Source organism: Crinia signifera, chromosome 11 (assembly GCF_055691185.1).
Source record: "Crinia signifera chromosome 11, ASM5569118v1, whole genome shotgun sequence".
In the NCBI taxonomy this organism is placed as follows: domain Eukaryota; kingdom Metazoa; phylum Chordata; class Amphibia; order Anura; family Myobatrachidae; genus Crinia; species Crinia signifera.
The window spans coordinates 80357370-80377363 of NC_139227.1; the positions used below are offsets into that span (position 1 = coordinate 80357370).

At 48.7% G+C, this 19994-nt stretch overlaps 1 long non-coding RNA gene across 1 annotated transcript in view; it reads left to right on the forward strand.

Annotated features, from left to right (window-relative positions):
• LOC146045822 (uncharacterized) overlaps nucleotides 1–16200 on the forward strand; it is a 33106-nt gene extending 16906 nt beyond the window's left edge. Inside the window, exon 3 of the long non-coding RNA XR_014465623.1 lies at nucleotides 16088–16200. This is a non-coding gene — a long non-coding RNA (uncharacterized LOC146045822). The remainder of the gene's footprint in view (nucleotides 1–16087) is intronic.
• The last annotated feature ends 3794 nt before the right edge of the window (nucleotides 16201–19994 follow it).

Here is a 19994-nt window from a genome sequence, read left to right on the forward strand (position 1 = left end):
GGCCCACTAAGATATAGGGGCCTGGGGTACAAACCACCTGGGCCCTTTGTAATACTGGTTCATAGCATTAGCTATTATTCTACCTGTACCACAGAGGGATTGACCCAGGGATTATCTTTTCAGTAAGTAATAAATAAAGTTTCACATTGGGGACAGACAGTAGTGAACTTTTTTTTGTTGTAAATAAAAATGAAATGGACAGTGACCCAAAGTTCCACTTAATATTGGGATATTTTCTATTAAAAGCACTTGGGGGATTATACTGGTTGACTCTAAAGGCTGCGATTTTGCAGCCTTGCGAGTCCACCAAACCCCACCCGGAGAATGCCGGGCCTCCTGCCCCCTTTAACTTAAACATCCATTTGCAGGCTCTGGGGACCCACTCCCATCATTCGATGGCGAAGGCCTATGCATATTTAAGGTTGCTCTGAGCTACCTTACATATGTGTGTCCGCTCGGGGGGGAAGTAGGCGGGCACTGACATTTGGTGATGTCAGCTGCCTGCCCCCCGCCTGTCTGTCATGCCCTCATTACCATGAGCACTCTGGGCCTTCTCATGGGAACACCCATGGAATGATGGGCGTTCCTATTTGGTAATGAGGCTGCCCGGCACCCCCCGTCCCACTGTGCAGGGAGCGTGCACCATTGGTCGGGCTGCCAACATATTCTGGTTCCTTGGTCCTATTGCTTTAAATCTATCTATCTATTTACAGATGTAACCAGCAGAAATGAGCATGGCTACATCTGTATCTTCATCTATCTATCTATCTATCTATCTATCTATCTATCTATCTATCTATCTAGGCCCCTATACCTTTCCAACAGTCGTCATATCAATTCTGGATACTGCATTAATGCACATATGAAGCCATTGCCTTTTTCATAGTACTCCGTTGTACACCCCTGGTTCTAATTCGTGTATAATTGTTGTCCCTGTCAATTGTAACCCTTGGAATGTCCTGTTTAAATAATCTACCTTTCCTCCCACATATATTGCATTACAAATTGCAAGTGTTATTGTGCAACACAACTCTAAAATAAACAGGCATAAAGTTACTTATTGCTACAACCTGTGACAACTGTGACAATAACACTGCCGGGTGCCGGGCGGCTCCCCGCCCAGTAGCGCATGCAGGGGGGGGTTTCTGAGTACCCAGAAACCCCCTCAGGAGTCTAAGGGCCCTAGGCTGAAAGCTGAGGGTCCCCTCTTTCCATGGGTATAAAAAATACCGGCCCATGGGAACTGGAGATATCTGACTTCAAAGCAGTGGACCCCATCCAAGCCTGTTAATTGCTCTTCTCAGTCAGATATTTCAGGTTCTGTCTGACTTAGAGTTTTTCTGATGATATATTCCAAAGGCTGGGACTCTCCTTCTTTGATGGACAGAACCAGAGATATCAGCCTTCCAGCAGCTGGTTACTGCTCCAGCTCCACACACCTGGTATGTAGTTTTATATACTCGTTGGCAGATTGCTCTGCCTCCTGAAATCTGATCCCCTAGACCCCAGTACCATTTTGTAGGTGGGATTCTCTAGTTTTTAATTCCATTAAAATCTAAGAAATCTATTTCTGGGAACTGGAGATATCTGCAGTCAAGCAAGCTGTCCTCCCACCAGAAAATTATGAATAATAAGCCCACTCCACTATACACCTCTCCTCTGCGTATTAAACATCCTCTACCACCCTGGAAGTTATGTATCAGGGCCCTTTTGTTCAGCCCAATGCCCCCTTCTCCCACCCCATCTCCCACCATCTGTGCAGTAAAAGTGTAATTAGTGGAAATTACTGAGCCCTACATGCTGAGCGGTTGATATAATACCCCCTACCACCCGGGGGACATCAAAGCTTCCCCCACCCCTACCGCTTGAGGATCGGTAGATGCCCCAATACATTGCTATGCCCAGGGGTCTACACTGCTGTTGATGCCCCTGTATGTATATATATGTATGTATATATATATATTTTTATTATTATTATTATTAATATACATTTGGTCTATCTATAATACTTTAACTGACCCGGCATATACTGGGTCACCTAAGTGTCCATCTCCGTGATTTACTCCGCCCCTCTGGAAACCCCCTTCTGAAAATCCTGCGTTTGCCACTGGCCGCCAGTCGGGATTCCGACGTCGGAATCCCGACTGCTCCCTCCTGTGGGTCCACGACCCCCATAGAGGGAGAATAGGGGGCTTCAAGGGGCTTCATTGCGCTCCCCCCGCTGTGCAGTCGGGATTCTGACGTCTGAGTAATGACTGTCGGAATCCTGACTGTCGGTGTGTCATACCACACCCAACACTGCCTACCCAAGCTTTCCAGCTCAGATATCCCAAAAAATCTTTGGAAAGACAAAAGGTTGTCTCTGATATCAATTTCTGATTTAGAAATGTACTATTATACAATTATAGCTGTGAATTTGCCTGAAGCGGCTGTGAAATACTGTAATATGCATATCTGACGTATGGATTTGTATTGATTGTGTGTGTCCCAGTGGCTGTATACAGTGTCACATATCAGTCAATGAGACACTTGTTTTGAGTAAGCTAGGTTGCACAAAAACCCTGGACTTGTGTGCTGTTTTCCTGGCTGCTGTGTGTATGCAGGTGCTAATCTACCCTAGGACAAGGAACCCCTACACTGATCTCCTCATATTCTAAGTATTATACTTGTGTATTGCATCGACCTCCTCAATACATCTACACAGCAGATGTTTTGAACCATGAAGCTACAAATATTGGCATGGAAAAATGGAAATGTTTGACATATTTACAGCTTAAAAACTTTTTGAAGGCACACCTTACAATAGACAGCTGATTGTTGTCAAACTGTACACAGAAATCAACCTTCAGATATTAAACAGGGCATACAGTATCTCACGCCAAAGTTGAGATGTATTCCTTGTTCTGCACTGAATGCTAATACCACATTCACATTGCAACGCCAGGTCGGACTCAGGATCTCGATCCCGGGGCTGGCACTTTCACACTAAACCTGAGTCACCGATTATACACAGGGTAACCTGTGTTTAACCCTTCTTATAACCCGGGGCGAATTGCTGGGTTGGTCAACCCGGGTTATTAGTTTGGTGCTTTCATACAGCACCACATCCCGCGTCCACAAGGCAGCAATCCAGCAATAACCCAGGTTATAAGTGCAGTGTCAAAGGGGTAGTGGCATACTGTATGTATCAAAAGCTTGGACAGAGTTACAGGCTGGGTTTGAAAAATGACAGTTATACACCTTTCACATCGCAAATGCCTGGTCGCATTCGTGATTTGGACATGGTTCCTTCCAAGGAGGCATTTGCATGGTAGTCCCCCAACAGCATCCAGGCAATAAGGGGGTGGGACAGAGCATTATCGGGGGGCAGGGAAGGAAGAAGCACTTGGAGCTGATGGTACCTCCTCCCTATAGTGTGAATGGGACCCAGGTCACTCGACTAGGGTGACCTGTTCACACTGCACAGCAACCTGTGTCCAACCCAAAATGAACCCTTCTTTTAACCGGGGTCAGAATGCCGGGTAGCTGGATCCGAATAATTTAGAAAGACCCTGTCACACCGCACGTCGACCCAGCAACATTGTGGGTTGGACCCGAGTTTTTGTGTGATGTGAAAGGGGTACTAAGGTGGGTACACATCAGACCGATATCACACGGTTTGCAAATTCAGAACAACCAATTGTGCATATCGTCTGATGTGAACTGTGAGCTAGCGAAGGTCACATGTGACATCTTCAGTTCGAGCATGCTGCATGACCAACCAGATTATATCGAATGCGGATCTTTGCATATTAATGAAGGACAGAATGACACATCTTTCCATCATTCATTAGTGTCTGATGTGTTTGGCTTATTGAGGATGATCCAGAAAATCATCCTGACCATTGGGAAGTTTAGCCTTCATTCTGTTGTGTACTCACCCTTGGAAGCTGATTGCTTGGTAGTTATTTTATCTCCATTTTATCACTCTCCCCAAATATTTTCACCTGATACCATTGTACATTTCCTATTAACCTTTTGCAGTCCAATTTTTTTTTCAAATTCAAACAGTCTGGTTTAAATGTTTAAATTATCTGTAAAAAAATGTTATTCAAAAATGGTCTACATTGAATGTTGAACGATGTTAATGTTCAGCACTAGGGCTGTTGAGCCTGACTAGACATTGGACTTGAAAAGGTTAAGTTCCGTTTGTAACATCCAGGATGGGGCCCACGTGCAGCAGGCTCTTATTGACCCCCGCCTCTTTGGTGGTGCAATAGACTCTGGCATTGTGCAATAATGCTGCCCACTGCCTGCACAAACAAATATTTTTTGTGCACAAAGCTGTAGCCATGGTCCTCCAGTAACCACACCCCTCACAGTGGCCACGCCCCTTTCATTTTACCACTGGGAGCCTCCATCCATGGATGTTTCAGGAGATGACGACCCATGTGCAGGGTCCGCTGCGGGACTCTTCCTCTCTTAAGGCATGTTCGCCCGCGTCTTGTTCCTGAGGACATGTCCAGTGCGTATATGCGCAAATCTCTCGGAAATGGCCACAGCGGACATTTTCAAGCTATTTGCATCTTCAGTGCCCAGATGCCACCGTTGGCCACGCCCCAATTATACCAAGGACCCTGGCTGTGGCTACAATTGTGCCACCTATAAATAAGTACGTGCATGTTTCATACTTCTCGAACGTGATCTGTTATTTATTTATATTTTTTAAACGAATAAATTCAGATATACAATACAGTATGATATTTCTGCTATATATAGTATGGAATATACTGTATTTAATTTTACTTCTTTTTGTTCTAAAAGGGAATTTGTGGAAATTTGTAAAGGAAGTTCTCGCCTGTAAATCCTGTCTACAAGATAAAATATTTTTTTTCTATACATGGCCAGAATGTTTAAACCTGGGTATACACATAAAGATTTATCTATCCAATCTATCTGGTATAGTATTGGTGCATGATTTAACAAATGTAGAAGAACAATAATTTTTGTTCATTTTCCAGCATCCGGGAGTCTGACTGTCATTTGCTCCCATGCATTACCAGGTTTTTGTTCCCACCAGACAAATTGGACAGATAAATCTGTGCGTGTGTACCCAGCTTAATATTTTTTTCCCTGAATCTTAAGTCTAGGTACACATCTAAAGGTACACCTGCAGAAGAATCAGGCAATATGATCTGCATTCAGTATATCAAGAGAAAGGGGATGGGGAGCTTCTGCACAGGTTAGTACTTCCTGTACTCAAAGGGAATCCCCATTTCCCCATTTGGTGCTGCCAAAGACAATAAACCAGGGTTGCCGACTTTAACATTCTCCTCTCCGGGAGAAGCCCGGAGAGGAGAGTTTCAGCAGCCGCTCAGGGGGCGGGGCTTACGAGTGACATCACTAAGCCCCGCCCCTATACTGTTAAAAGCAGCGAATTCAGGTATCTCCATGGAGGGGGCGGGGCTAAAATGACGCGATTGTGCCGTTTTAGCTCCGCCCCCTCCTCTGAGACCCGAGGATTGCGGCATTTTAATGCCGCGATCCGGTGGTCAGCGGGGGTCCCCCCTGAATCCGGGAGGGTTGCCCACCCTTCCGGGGGCCGGGAGGGGGTACCCGATTTTCGGGAGACTCCCGGAAATTCCGGGAGGGTCGGCAACCCTGCAATAAACATACCAATAGAGAAGAAAGAAAGATGGTCTCTTTGTTGGTGCACGGGTTATAGAAAAGAGTCATTTAAAAAAAAAATTTACTTTTAAGAAGATTATTCAAAAATATCACGTAACCGGAAATATATGAAGGTTGATAAAATGAATATTAAATTATATAAATAAGGCTGTGTGTGTTTCAATGTTGTATGTTGTATTATGGAGGATCAAGCTTGTTTAAGCACGGAGTTTCCTATGGTGGATATACAAGTAGGAACTTATCGGGACAAAATCCAAAGAAGTTCTTTCAGTTATTGTTGAGCTGCATCATGTTACAGTTCAAAGATATTGAAAAAACACTGTAAAGGCCTTTACACACTGTGCAACTTTCAGCTCAAAGCCGCTTAAAACAGCAGGGTTGAAGGGCTTTCAGGAAAAAGCTGCCCAGTGTGTACGGCCTGGCAATGAGCGATGATGCACTTTCCTGCATCATTGCCGGGAAAGCTGCTTATTTACTGGTATTACCAGCAGATGAGCAGCTGTGAGGATGGCTTTGCATAGCACTGCGCTATGCAAAGCCATCCTCTCCCTGCTGATGGTGCCGGGCAGGGGGAAAGCCACTCAGTGTGTATGCCCCCCCCAGCGATGATAGCGATCATCACTATCCCAGTGTGTATGGACCTTAACTTTCTTTCAAACTGCATATGTACAAAAATGGTTGGAATACAAAGATCTTGCACTCAAATTAAGGTGCATGCAATATATTCTGACCTGCCCGACACCTCAGATACTAGTGTGAGCAGCTGCCGTGATTGTAATAGGACACGGCAATATCTTCCAATAAGCCCGACACTCATGCTGCCCTATCGGGGGGGGGGGGGGGGGGGGGCAGATGCAGTACAGGCAAGTGCCACGACTCAGATCTACTAGGAGTGCAGTGCTGTCCAGGTTCATGCAGGAGACGTACCCTGCTGAGCTGGGCCACCTTATTTCAGGAGCCTCCTGGTCCTTCTGGGATGGCAGGCACGCATAGAGTGCACATGGGGCGTTATTCTGATTCACTCGGAAAGGCATAATCACTCTAATGGACAAAACCATATGCACTGCAGGTGGGGCTGACGTAACATGTGCAGAGAGAGTTAAATTTGGGTGGGGGGTGTACTTCAAACTGATATCTATATTGCAGTGTTAAAATAAAGCAGCCAGTATTTACCCTGCACAGAAACAATAAAACACCCAAATCTAACTCTCTCTGCACATGTTACATCAGCCCCACCTGCAGTGCACATGGTTTTGTCCATTAGAGAGTGATTGTGCCTTTCTGAGTGAATCAGAATAACCCCCATACTATGTCATGCCTTCAATCACATTCATCTCTCTCCAAACATGCGGCCTCCCCGCACAGTAAATCTGAAATAACTGCTTCTGAAAATGCAAATTCAGGCTTGGAAAAACCAATCGCGTGCGTCATGAAAGTATTCCCCATAAAATGATTTACTTCTCCTGAAGGGATATCCAGGCTCCTACATTCTCCGTTTCCGGATGAGCTCACAATACTGTATGTATGGTAATTAAGGAGAGACTTTCAGCAGACTACATCCTGTACCAAGAACATCCAAGGGCTTTCCCCATGCACACTTGTACTTCTAGTCCCTGAGGCAATGTACAGTGCATATTACAGAGCTATATTTACCTAATACATAATATGTTTCCTTTTTTTCTCCCCTACTATCGCTTGATCATCCGTTATGTATTCTATAACTCAGGGGTAGATTTATTAAGCTTGGTGGAGTGATACAGTATCTGGTTTTTTATCACCGGCCAATCAGCTCCTTCCTGTCCTTTTTCAAACCAAGCCTGTAAGGGCTATTTCACACACTCCGGCTCCTGCCGGACGGCGAAATCCCGCACGGCCAAAGGCCGTGCCGTGCAAAGTAGGTGTCAATACTGTAGGTGACACTATTGTGTCCATTCACATGGGACGGCCACGGCCCGGCCGTCCGGTTGCAGCCGGATCCCACCACTGGAAGGGACGGCTGCCGGGCTGTGGCCATCCCCTCCATTCTAAACTTCTTAGTGCGGCACAGCTTCCTGGCCAATGTGGGATTTCGACGTCCGGCAGGAGCCGGAGTGTGTGAAATAGCCCTAACTTCACAGTTAGAAGCTGATTGGCCGGTGATAAAAACCAGACAATTTATCACTTCACCAAGCTTAATAAATCTGCCCCTCAGTAACTTGAATGGAGCTGAAGGCTGTTTAAGCTTGAAGCAATATAAGAGCCCTGACTTAGGGTCAGCAAAAGTTCAGGCAGTGAAAAAACTCTGCTAGGTTTTTCTGCCTAGTGATAAGGTGGGCAGAAGTAGTTAGCCTATCAGGAGTTAAGGGGGAGGGTACATTTTAGCACTACTTAAGCTCTAGGGACCATGTGACCTCCACCTTCTTACCTTTGGAAGTGCTGGTATCCTGTGGGTCCTGCGCAGATCTGGTGAGTGTTAATTTCTTCTTTACTTCTCTGTATTTGAATATGTCTAGGCCACGTCGCTCTGCTCCCCCTCCCCGCCGTCTGGTGGACGCTGCCAGGCCCCTTGCGGGGTACCGGCGGCCCAGGGTGAGAGTAGTGGCCGTGGGGGACATGGGGGAGGCTTTGCCTGCCCTCTCAGTGAATGCAGGGGGTGACGCGGTGGTTGTGGTAGCCCCCCCGCCGACCTCTCCTTCCCCGGCGCCGTCCGCGGTGTTGGGGCAGGGCAGCGAGCGGGCAGGGAGTGGGGAGAGCTTGCGGCCAGAGTCGGCGGCACCGTAGGTGCTAGCGGAGGGGACGGTTGCAGCGGGGAGCGTAGCGGCGGGCGGGGTACAGGCCGCAGCGCTGGCTAGTGCGCGGCCTGGGCGCGAGGTGAGTGACGCGCCGGATGACGCGGCAGCGCTCACAGATCGCGGGGATGTTCGGGAAGTGCAGGCCTCGGCTCTGGTGAGCGCGAGGCCTGACACGGCGACGCAGGCGGCGGGGAACTCCTCAGAGCCTGCTGAGGCTGGGGGGTCCCCCGCTCTGCAAGGGGGCATGCAAGCGCCAGGTGTGGGGGCTGGAATTGAAGCGTTGGCTTCCCTTGCGGGGAGCAACGCTAACGGGCAGGATAATACGATGGCTGTGGGGAGTGAGGCTGTTGGGGGGGGGCAGGAATGGTGAGGGTGGTGGTGGGGTTGTGAGTGATCAGGCAGCTCCTGCGGGGATAAGAACAGGTGGATTCCCTATGGGGGATTATGTGCCTGCAAGAAACATAAATGTGGGTCCTGTGACAGGGGGGCTGAGTAGCCTCAGACCCCAATATAGAGTGGGGATGGGGACAAGCGTTTTGGGTCTCCCCAATGCTGGGGTTAACCAGGGGATGTTTGGTGAGCCAGGGTTGGGGTTTGGTGGCTACAATGCCATGGTGGGGCAGAGGGGTGGTGCAACAGCGCCACCTGCAGGGGTAGGGATGGGAGAAAATGTTTTTTATCCCAGTAGTTCTGTGGTCACATCAGGGCAGATGCAGGGACCTGCAGTAAGTGTTTACCCGGGATTTTCTTCAGGGGGTGGGATTATGTCAGCAGCAACCTGGCAGGGGCCTCATTCCCTCCCAATGCCTCAGGTTTCCCCCATGTTGGGTTGGCAGGGGCAGTGGGCCCCGCATAGCTACCCATATTGTCAGTCCCACATGGGGGGTAGTGGTCAAGGGGGGTTGCCCCAGGGGGGCCCCTTTAGGCCTGTTTTTCCCGCGGGTTATGGTTTTCAGCAGAGAGCGGGGTATCATTCGGGGTCCATGGCCCAGCCTATGTGGGGGTCTATGGTTTCACAGGGGTACAGCTCACCCAGTTCAGCGGGCAGTGTTTGGGAACAAGGGTCAAGTTATGCAGGTTTCTGGCAGCCGCAGATGGGGCAGGGTTACGGTTTTCCCCCGGGAGCGGGGGGGTGGGGGGGTTTCCCCAAGCATCAGGGGGAAATGGTAACCAGATCAGGCCTGCGCATCAGCAGCGGTTCCCACTTTCAAGTGTTTTTGAGGTTGTCCCTCCGGCCATGGCGGAGGCTTCGGCTTCCGTTGTGGCCGAAGGGGGCAGTGTTGTTTCTTTCCCCCCCCCCCCCCCCGTCTCTTGTTGTGTCTTCACAGGCGAGTGTGGGTGCAGGGACGACAATGGCAGCCAGGAGGAGAAGTCGGGAAGTCCGAACAGAGCCAAGGACAGCCCCTGAAACGTCTGCAGCAGTTTCCGGGTCGGCCGTTGCGGCTGACGAAGCTCCAGGGACATCAGGCACGGGTGAGTGTGCGGTTCATACATCTTGTGACTCTACAGATAGTGACACCAGTAGTGTGGGGTCGGATTCCCCTCGGCGCCCGCGTAAGTTAGCCAGGATGATTGCGCGCCAGGTTGCTAAGGTTACCACAAAGGACAAGCCTTTGGGTGCAAGCGCTGCTCCTCCTCCTGCGGAGCCACCCCTGTTCACCGAGATGGTTCACTGTGCGAACACAGCGGTCACCAGGGGCATCCGGAAGAGGATGAGGGAAAAGATTAGAAAGGGGAAGTACGTTGATATTTTTACTCTGACGGATGACATGAAGCAGGCTTTTGAGAAGGCAAAAAAGGCAGACGGAATAGGAGAAAATGCCTTTAGAAATTTTCACCAGTGGCTCAAGGGGTTTTTAGTTTTTGCAGCCTGTTATGCCGAGACTAGGGTTGGGGAATACCCCAATCTTATAAAATATTTGTTTTTGGTACACGAGATGTACTTGAAAACAAAGGGGTATTCCTGGCGGGAGTATGACGAAAAGTTTCGTCGAAAACAGGATGGAAACGTGGTGTTGCCCATGGGGTTCAAAGATGTTGAGGTCTGGCTGGAGGTCACTCAGCAGTCAAGGCCTTTGGGTGAAGGTGCGGGGAAAAAGGTGGCAGCGGCGCCAGCTCAGTCCCCCAAGGTAGCGGGCAAAGGAAAGTGTTTCGCTTATAATGAGGGGAAGTGCAACAGGGGGGCGAATTGTCGTTTTCGCCACTCCTGCAGAGTTTGCGGGTCCAGTCACCCAGCAAAGGATTGCACCGCAGCCCCATCGGGTAGGGCAGGTGATGCCAGTGAAGCCGCTGGAGGTCACAAGTAAGGCCCCTTCGCCTATAGTGGTGGCTGAGTTAGACCGGTGGCTTAGGAACTACCCGGATCGTGAGGCTGCCAGTTTTTTGTTGAATGGTTTTCGTTGGGGTTTTCATTTGCCGATTGAGGGTTCAGTACATGTTGTTGCGGTTAGGAACTTAAAATCGGCCAGGGATTTTCCTCTCATTGGCCCTTATTCTGCTTGGTGCGGCCGGAGCCGCATATGCGGCTCCGACCGTGCAGGCGAATCCCCGCCTTCCATACGGATCGCCACGGCCGTCCGTACGCGGACATGTGGCGGTCCGCATGAAAATGGCGGGGGAGACGCCTCCACCATCTTGGAGCAGCCCCCTGCATTCGATGGTCGCCGACCATCGAAGGCAGGGCCGCACGCTCCACCAGCTCCCGCAACCATAGACCTCACGGACACTTGTCCGTGTGAAAGCATGTATGGGGGCGGGCAGCTGACATCCGGCGATGTCAGATGCCCGCCCCCAACACATGCGTCACAGCCTCATTACCATGCGTACGCCCCGCGTTTGCATGGGAACGCCCATGAAACGCGGGGCGTGTGCATAGGGAAATGAGGCTAAGTAGCCCCTCACGCCCCTATCCACCCCCTTTGCGGCGGTAAAAAAAATTGTGCGGCGATTTCGCCTGCACATGCGCAGAGTGCCCTCTGCACATGCGCAGAGCGAAAACATCGGCGGAACGGCCGCAAGCGGCCGTTACCGCTTAGATCTGAATAAGGGCCAGTGTCCGCCAGAAAGTGGACGCGGAAATAGCGTTAGGGCGTATGTGCGGTCCATATGCGGTACCTCCAATACAGGGTTTGTGCATTTCTCCGGTGGGTGTTGTACCCAAGAGCACCCCGGGAAAGTTTAGGTTGATCCAACACCTATCTCACCCCCACGGTGGGTCGGTTAACGATGCCATACCGGAAGAGCTGTGTAGGGTTAGGTACCAGTTATTCGAGGAGGCCTTGCAGTTAGTGAGAGGCTGTGGCCGCAATGCGTTGTTAGCAAAGGTGGATGTCGAAGCTGCTTTTAGGTTGTTGCCAATACACCCGGATTCCTTGCGGTTCCTGGGTTTCAAGTTAGGTAGCGAGTTTTTTGTGGATAGATGTCTACCTATGGGGTGCTCGGTTTCTTGTGCGTATTTTGAAAGGTTTAGTTGTTTTTTGCATTGGTGCATTCAGTCGGTTTCAGGGCATCAGGGTATTGCTCATTACCTTGATGACTTCCTTTTTGTGGGTCAGGGCGGGAACAAAGTTTGCGAGAAGTTATTGGAGGTTACTGAGAGGGTTTTCAGAGCGCTAGGGGTGCCCATAGCGGAAGGGAAAACGGAAGGTCCAACACATTGCCTCAGTTATCTGGGAATCGAAATCGATTCCCAGGCGGGTTGCTGCCGTCTACCGGCGGACAAGGTGCAGAAGCTGTTGGGACTCATTGAGGACTGCCTGGGTAAGCGGAAAGTGCGGTTAAAACAGGTTCAGTCCTTATTGGGATCTTTCAACTTTGCGTGCAGAATCATACCCATGGGTCGTGTGTTTTGTCGCAAATTGGAACGTGCAACGGCTGGGGTTGCTCGGCTCCATCATTCGGTTTACCTATCCAGGGAAATCAGGGAGGATTTAAAGGTTTGGTCCTCTTTTTTGGTTTCCTTCAACAGGGTAGTGTTGTGGCCTGCACCTCCTTGCTACAACAGTGCGTTGCAGTTATTTACGGATGCGTCAGGCAGTTGTGGGTTCGGGGCCTTTTTCAGGTTGGAATGGTGTGTTGCGGGATGGCCAAAGTCCTGGGTGGATAGGGGCTTTACTAGGAACCTTCTGCTGTTGGAGCTGTTTCCCATTGTGGTGTCCCTGGTGTTGTGGGCCCGTGAATTGGCCGATAGGCAGGTAGTTTTTCGGTGCGACAACATGGGGGTGGTGCATGCAATAAACAATCAGAGGAGTTCATGCCCGTTCACCTTGCGGCTGCTCAGGCATCTAGTATTGCAGTGTCTGCATTTTAATATTAATTTCTCTGCCAGTCATGTGCCTGGCATAGAGAATAACATTGCGGATGCATTGTCCCGTTTCCAATGGGTTAGGTTCCGGGAGTTGGTACCCGGGGCGTCTCCAGTGGGTTTGACATGCCCGCCTTATGTCTGGCAGATCATCGAACCGGGTTAGTAGGGCTGGCCAGAAACGCTCTGGCTCCTTCCACACAAAGGGCATATGATGCAGCATGGAGGGATTGGCAGGCTTTCCTGGGTAGGTATGGTCGGGAAGGTGAGTCCATGGAAGACAGGTTGGGTGTTTTTGTGTGGGAACACTACGAGGCGGGTAGGGCTAAAGGGGCCATGTCGATTGCCCTTGCGGGCATAGCCTTTCATTCTAGGCTGCGGGGTCAGGAGGACCCCACTCGGTCCTTTGTGTTGGCTAAGGCCATGAAAGGGTGGGCCAGGGCCAACCCGGCACCAAAGGACGCAAGGCGTCCCATTGATTTGGCACTGCTGAAAGATCTGGTTAAGGTATTAGCGGATGTTGGGGAATCTCCATTTGAGGTGCTGCTTTTTAGGACCGCTTTTGTGTTTGCATTTTTCGGGGCATTTAGAGTAAGCGAATTGGTGGCTAAGAACAAAGCGGGCAAAGAGGCAGGTTTGCTGGTGGGTAACGTCCAAATAGGTAGTGGCAGCGTGTTATGCAGGTTGGTTAAGTCCAAAACAGATCAACTGGGGAAGGGGCGCTGGGTCACATTGCAGGCGCAAAGCGTTAAGGATATCTGCCCGCTCAGCTTGGCGCAAGCTTATTTAGGAATCCGCCCTGCGGGGATTCAAGGGCAGTTTTTGTTGAACGCAGATGGGTTGTTCAATGTCAAAGTTTCAATTTGCTGCAGTTTTAAAGCAGTGTTTAGAGGTGCTGGGACTAAGGCCCCAGGAGTATGGGACCCATTCCTTTCGGATTGGGTCGGCTACACAGGCGGCGGCGTCCGGATCGTCGGTAAGTGAGATCCGGGCGCTAGGCCGGTGGAAGTCAAATGCATACAAGTCTTATGTTCGTTTAGATAAGTTGTAGATGCGCCAACCCTAAATCGAAGTTTACTGTCGGTTTTGGAACGGCAGCGTTCCGGAATCGATGGTGTGAAGGTTGCTTTTACTTTTTCCTCCACGGGGGCCTTAATTCAATTGGCAAAACTGGTCCACGGGAGGTTTTTTAAGTTTTCTCCTTCACATGGGTTGATTAGGTATCAAGTTGTGTTTTTAAGATTAAGATACTGATGTTAGGGAATCTCCTTATTTTTTCAGTTCCAACGGATTCATCAGGACAAATATGGCTCATCGGCCATTCTTTTATTTATTGGGCCGGTGGGCATCCAATGGCGAGAAGGTCACATGATTATCTTGGTGATAGGCAGGTCAGGTGGATAGGAGTCCGGGGTCTGCGTTGGGTCGAGTTCCTGAAAGTGCTCATGAGGCATGAGAGGAACTGGGGCAGGCCTGAGTGGCTGGTCATTCATCTCGGTGGTAATGATCTGGGTATTACCAAAGGGATTGACTTGATTCTAAGCATCAAGTCGGATCTGGTAGCGTTGAGGGCACACTGGCCTAATGTTAAGGTGGTGTGGTCGGAGATAATTCCCAGGTTTCATTGGCGGGGTGCAGTTAGGATCTCCGCCATTGAAAAGGCTCGCAAGAAGGTGAACTCAGCAATAGGAGTTTTTGTGAGAGCCATGGGGGGAATTGTCGTCAAGCATCCTTCACTGGTCTTGGACAGTGTGAGGTTTTATCGTGAGGATGGGGTGCATCTTTCCCCTGCGGGAAATTGCATCTTCTTGGAGGATATTTTTAGAGTTTGGGCATGAGTATGCGGGTTAATGGCTTTTCGGGTTTTTATAATGGGGATGGCGGTGGAGGTTGCCTTAAGGCAACCTTTTGTTGTGGCGGAAAGTCGCTACCAGCCAGCGGTCAAAGGGGGGCATAAGCGGTCATCGTGGGACACCACCCCTTTCGTAGGACGGCGAGTGGTCCTCGCCATGCGGGTGGACAAGGGGCGTTCCCCTGCGGGACCGCCCATTTTTTGCTCTGCCAGGTTAGGGGGTGGTGAGATCCTCACGATGCAGGTTGTGCCAGTTAGGAGGCAGTGGTGAACCCCTCCTTAAGTTTAAGTCACATGTTTCAAGTTGACTGGGCTGGCGTGTGGTAGCGACTAAGAATTTTTGCCATCCTCCATCTTTTAGTTTAACGTTAGGGACTTGATCTTTAAGATCCCAAAATTCCAAATTTAAAATTCTAGTTTAGCTTAACAAGGTCTTCAATAAATAATTCCTTTGACCTTTTTAAACGTAATTCTGGTGTCTTGAGTCTTTATTTTGTCTGCGTGATTTATTTGCGTCAGTCTCAATTATTTTAAGTAGAGGTTTTTGTAATTATGGTTAAGTAAAGGTTAATTAAGTCATGGGCTACTTAATGGAGCTGAAGGCTGTTTAAGCTTGAAGCAATATAAGAGCCCTGACTTAGGGTCAGCAAAAGTTCAGGCAGTGAAAAAACTCTGCTAGGTTTTTCTGCCTAGTGATAAGGTGGGCAGAAGTAGTTAGCCTATCAGGAGTTAAGGGGGAGGGTACATTTTAGCACTACTTAAGCTCTAGGGACCATGTGACCTCCACCTTCTTACCTTTGGAAGCCCTCCCGCCCTCCCTATTTTAGTACCCAGCGGTGGGATGGTTATCCCTCAGAGTGCTGGTACGCTTGGTCTTTTTTAAGCATTTTTTGTGGTGGCTTTTCAGCCAAAATGGCGGAAAGTCGCTACCAGCCAGCGGTCAAAGGGGGGCATAAGCGATCATCGTGGGACACCACCCCTTTCGTAGGACGGCGAGTGGTCCTCGCCATGCGGGTGGACAAGGGGCGTTCCCCTGCGGGACCGCCCATTTTTTGCTCTGCCAGGTTAGGGGGTCATGAGATCCTCACGATGCAGGTTGTGCCAGTTAGGAGGCGGTGGTGAACCCCTCCTTAAGTTTAAGTCACATGTTTCAAGTTGACTGGGCTGGCGTGTGGTAGCGACTAAGAATTTTTGCCATCCTCCATCTTTTAGTTTAACGTTAGGGACTTGATCTTTAAGATCCCAAAATTCCAAATTTAAAATTCTAGTTTAGCTTAACAAGGTCTTCAATAAATAATTCCTTTGACCTTTTTAAACGTAATTCTGGTGTCTGAGTCTTTATTTTGTCTGCGTGATTTATTTGCGTCAGTCTCAATTATTTTAAGTAGAGGTTTTTGTAATTATGGTTAAGTAAAGGTTAATTAAGTCATGGGCTACTTACAAGTTATTTGTGCTGTGTTTATTTAAAATGCTGTATTATTTATTTGTTTACAGTAAACAAACAAGATGCACAGCATCTATTCACTGCTACACTCCCAACTGACACCTTCCTACTGCGGTATACTGCCAGCCCTGGGTGGAACCATCACAAACAAACAGGTCCCATGAAAATCAGGACAGTGGGTAGGTATGTATATAGAATATTTTGTGACTTGAGTTCAGCGCCGGCACTACCATTAGGCAGTTTGGGATCCACATGATAGGTCGATAATGTCTAGTCAATAGATCGACATGCACCATACTTACCTGCCCTTCCGGAATGGCCGGGCGGGTCCTGAGAATCGGGTCCCTCTCCTGGGAGGGTGGGCAACCACATTAAGCAGGGCCCCTGCATCAGCCCCCCACCCCCTCCTGGCATTTGTAGCTAAAATGATACAAATTGCATAATTCAGTACAACCTATCTCCAAAGAGCCACGAATCACTGCGTTTACCAAACACAGGTGGGGCTTGCTGTCATTAAGCTCCGCCCCTTTTGTGAAAAGTTGCAGAGACTCTTCTCCAGGAGAGGAGACTCTAAAGGTGCCCATACACTTGTCCGATTTGGGCTGCTCTCGCCTTGATCGAGATGAGAAATCAGACCAAATTGGATGTGTTTGACATCCCCTCCAACCCGATGTGGGGTCCCCAGGGCCGGTGCAAGGTTTCATGGCACCCTAGGCAAAAATTCTGACTTCTTCTCCCCTTAGGCAAAAGGGTGAATGTGGCAAAGTGTAAGACAGTGCAGCCTGCCCACTGAGCGGTCAATCACTTCCAGCTCTAGTGCATGTGTATGGGTGGTTGGGGGATTACCCGTGCATACACCATCGGTGGGGTTGCACCAAGCACCCTCCCTTACACACCCATACACCAGCCCTTCACATACCAACTTCCCTCACACACCCATACCACAGCCCTGCACCCAACACCCTCCTTCCCCCATACCCAAACTCTGCACCCTTCCTCATTCATCCATACCACAGCCCTGCCCCCACCACCCTCACACATTCATACCCCAGTCCTGCACCCACCACCCTCACTCACACACTCATACCCCAGCCCTGCACCCACCACCCTCCCTGATTGGTCAGTGATAAAGTAGCAGGCACTGTATCACTTCTCCTCCCTTATCACTGCTTCATACAGCTACCCCACAGACACACCCTACCCCAGTAAATAGTCACCTTTCTCTTAACTCTGGACTTGTACTGTGCTGGTAGAGCCTGCTGCCTGGGCCAACTTCTGAATAGTAGCCAGAGGCGGAGATGGAGGTGTGTGCTGGCAGGGGGCGGGATGCAGGCTGGTCAGGTGTCTCAGTGCAGAGTACTGAGAAGCAGCTATGTTGATGCGCTGTAACTGGATGGAGGAAGCCTGGAGGCTTTCCCTGGTGAGGATAGACACCTCCCTCCCACCCAGGGAAAAGAGAGCGAGCGTCGACTAGACGCGAGAGACAATAAACTACTAGGATGGGCTCCATTACCATTGTAATCCCATATGCAGTGGGGAACAGTAGGGAAAGTGGGAAGGTAACAAGGGGGGAGGGCAGAGAAGAAATAGGTAAAGTGACCCCTCCCCAGGGCGTATCACCATACTAAAGGAAGGCCAGGTATAGGGGAAGGGTCATTAGGAGCAGAATACCTGAGAAGTGTTTGTAGAGAGCAAGAGGGCACACCGTAAGGATTGTTGTGACTCACCAGCAGCTTTAAAGTTAAAAAGAAGCAATGGACTGTCCTAAGAGATCCAGAGAAGTGCCAGCGAGATTTAAGGGACCGGAGCAGCAGAAGAAGAAAGCAAGGAGGGCTCCAGCAGCAGGAGATCTGAGATCGGCACCAGGAGGGCAGCATCCAGCTGTGGAACGGGCCGGCCGAGAGGAGGAAAGAGGCAGAAGACAGGACTCCAGCAGCGGGCAGCAGCGCTGAAGAGAAGCAGCAGCAGCCGGGACATACACACAGAGTCGGGTAGGAGCATCCCCAGGGCCGCACTCGCAGCCAGAGCGCAGCCCGTCCACTCCTTACCCGACTCCCAGCAGCAGCGGGCACCAGCAAGAACATCCAGAAAGCAGCAGAGGAATGATCCAGAAATATTATAAGTATCATTTGTATCCCTTCTTATTATTTTACTTAATTCCATATTCGGCACCCTGCTACCATCTGATGTCACAAACTCCCAATGTCTCTGTAATCTTATGAATTCAATCTTTAATGCAGATAGAATTTACCACATGCTTTATATTATGCTGGGCAACTTTCCCCTAAGGAATAACAGCACCTAATAGAGTTTTAAACCTATTACCTAACAGTACAGTTGGGATTCAGTGCAGAAGTTTTTTCAATGCAGACTTCTAGCAGTTTAAGGCCAAAAAACGAGTACTTAGGGATTTATTATTATACTCGCTGCAGCCTTATACTCTTTGCAAAACAGCAAAGAATTAGGCCCAATGTTCAGGCAAGTTGCAAAAAATGTCCAATCCCCCCTCCCCCTAATTAAATTACTGAGGACTTGTTTACATGGCATAGCATGTAGAGATCATGATAGAGGTATCCTTTTACTACAATCCATTCATCTACTCCTCCCACTAGGCAGAGCATACAATGGAGTCAGCAGGCTGCCTAGCAATGATAAACAAATGTATAATTTGTGCAATAACACATTAATATTGTTATTATTATTATAGTTTTATAAGGCGACACAAGTGTTTTGCAGCGCCGTACAAACATGAAATGTATGATTACAGATGAGCGCCGAGTTGTGTCATTTCATATGTACTAGGGGAATTACATAGTTTTCAGAACATAATATAATATTGCTTAAGAGTGTTAGGATACGGCAAAGCATATGCTTAGATAGGCAGAATCCAAGTATGGGAACGCATTGTTTTGTTTTTAATGTTAAAAAATAATGTTGTTTAATGTTAAATATAATGCAAAATAAGGCAGGAAAATAATTATGCGGTGCAATTTTCAGCGTGCAAGGCATCATAGGGGTATAATAGACAGTATTATAAATATGTTGCTGAATGGGGGAATGATATATGGTAACAGGTTAGATTAAGCTGCAGTCAGTAATATAATATGGTGTCACATACAAATGAGTAAGTTCATTGGATATCAATAAGTGAATTCATTACATTTGTGCATGATAAGCATTTTACTTCATATTAGACTGTTGTTATATCTTTGGCAGATCCAAACTTACTGTTGCTTCCTGAAAAGCGCTGGGTTAATCTGCTGCTTTATAAAAAATCCTTTGCTGTTAGAATTCTGTTAAGTCAATTCATGCAATTGTATAAGAAATAATGTATATAATTAGGGCAGAGGGGTGGAACCATAGTTCTCACAGCAACTAAGTTTGTAAGTTAATTTTTTAGTTTTTTGTTTAAAGGGGTACATGCTTGGCCTTAGCAGGGAAGACCTATGCGCAGTGCACCTGCCAGCAATGTGGTGGCTACATCTTATAACCTTTATGCTAATATAAGGGATAACAGCCCCTTCTTTTGAAGCTTAGTACAAGTTCTCTTTCACGGTCATTTAGAACAAAGGTAATGCACTATTTACTGAACAAGCTTAGTCCAACAATGTCCAATGCCAACGGGGCTTAACGGGACATTACAAATTTCCATGGGGGTAGCTATTCAGTCACTTGTATACGGATAGAGGCAAGGTCGGAAATGGAAAAAGGAGAATGCAGGGAAGGTGGCATTATAGGATTATTGCTCATGTTTGGGAGGCTGCATGGTGCAACGTATTTACACACAGTACAAACTAACATGTTTTATGTCACCTCGCAGTGCAACACTTCCTCTTCCACCTGCAGATGCCTAAGGATCGGAGGGGGTGGGCAGGCTGATAACCTGGACGGACGCTGATGGTTCTTGTGGTTTTGGGGCATACCTCGAGGGAGAATGGGGCACATCGCAGTGGCCGC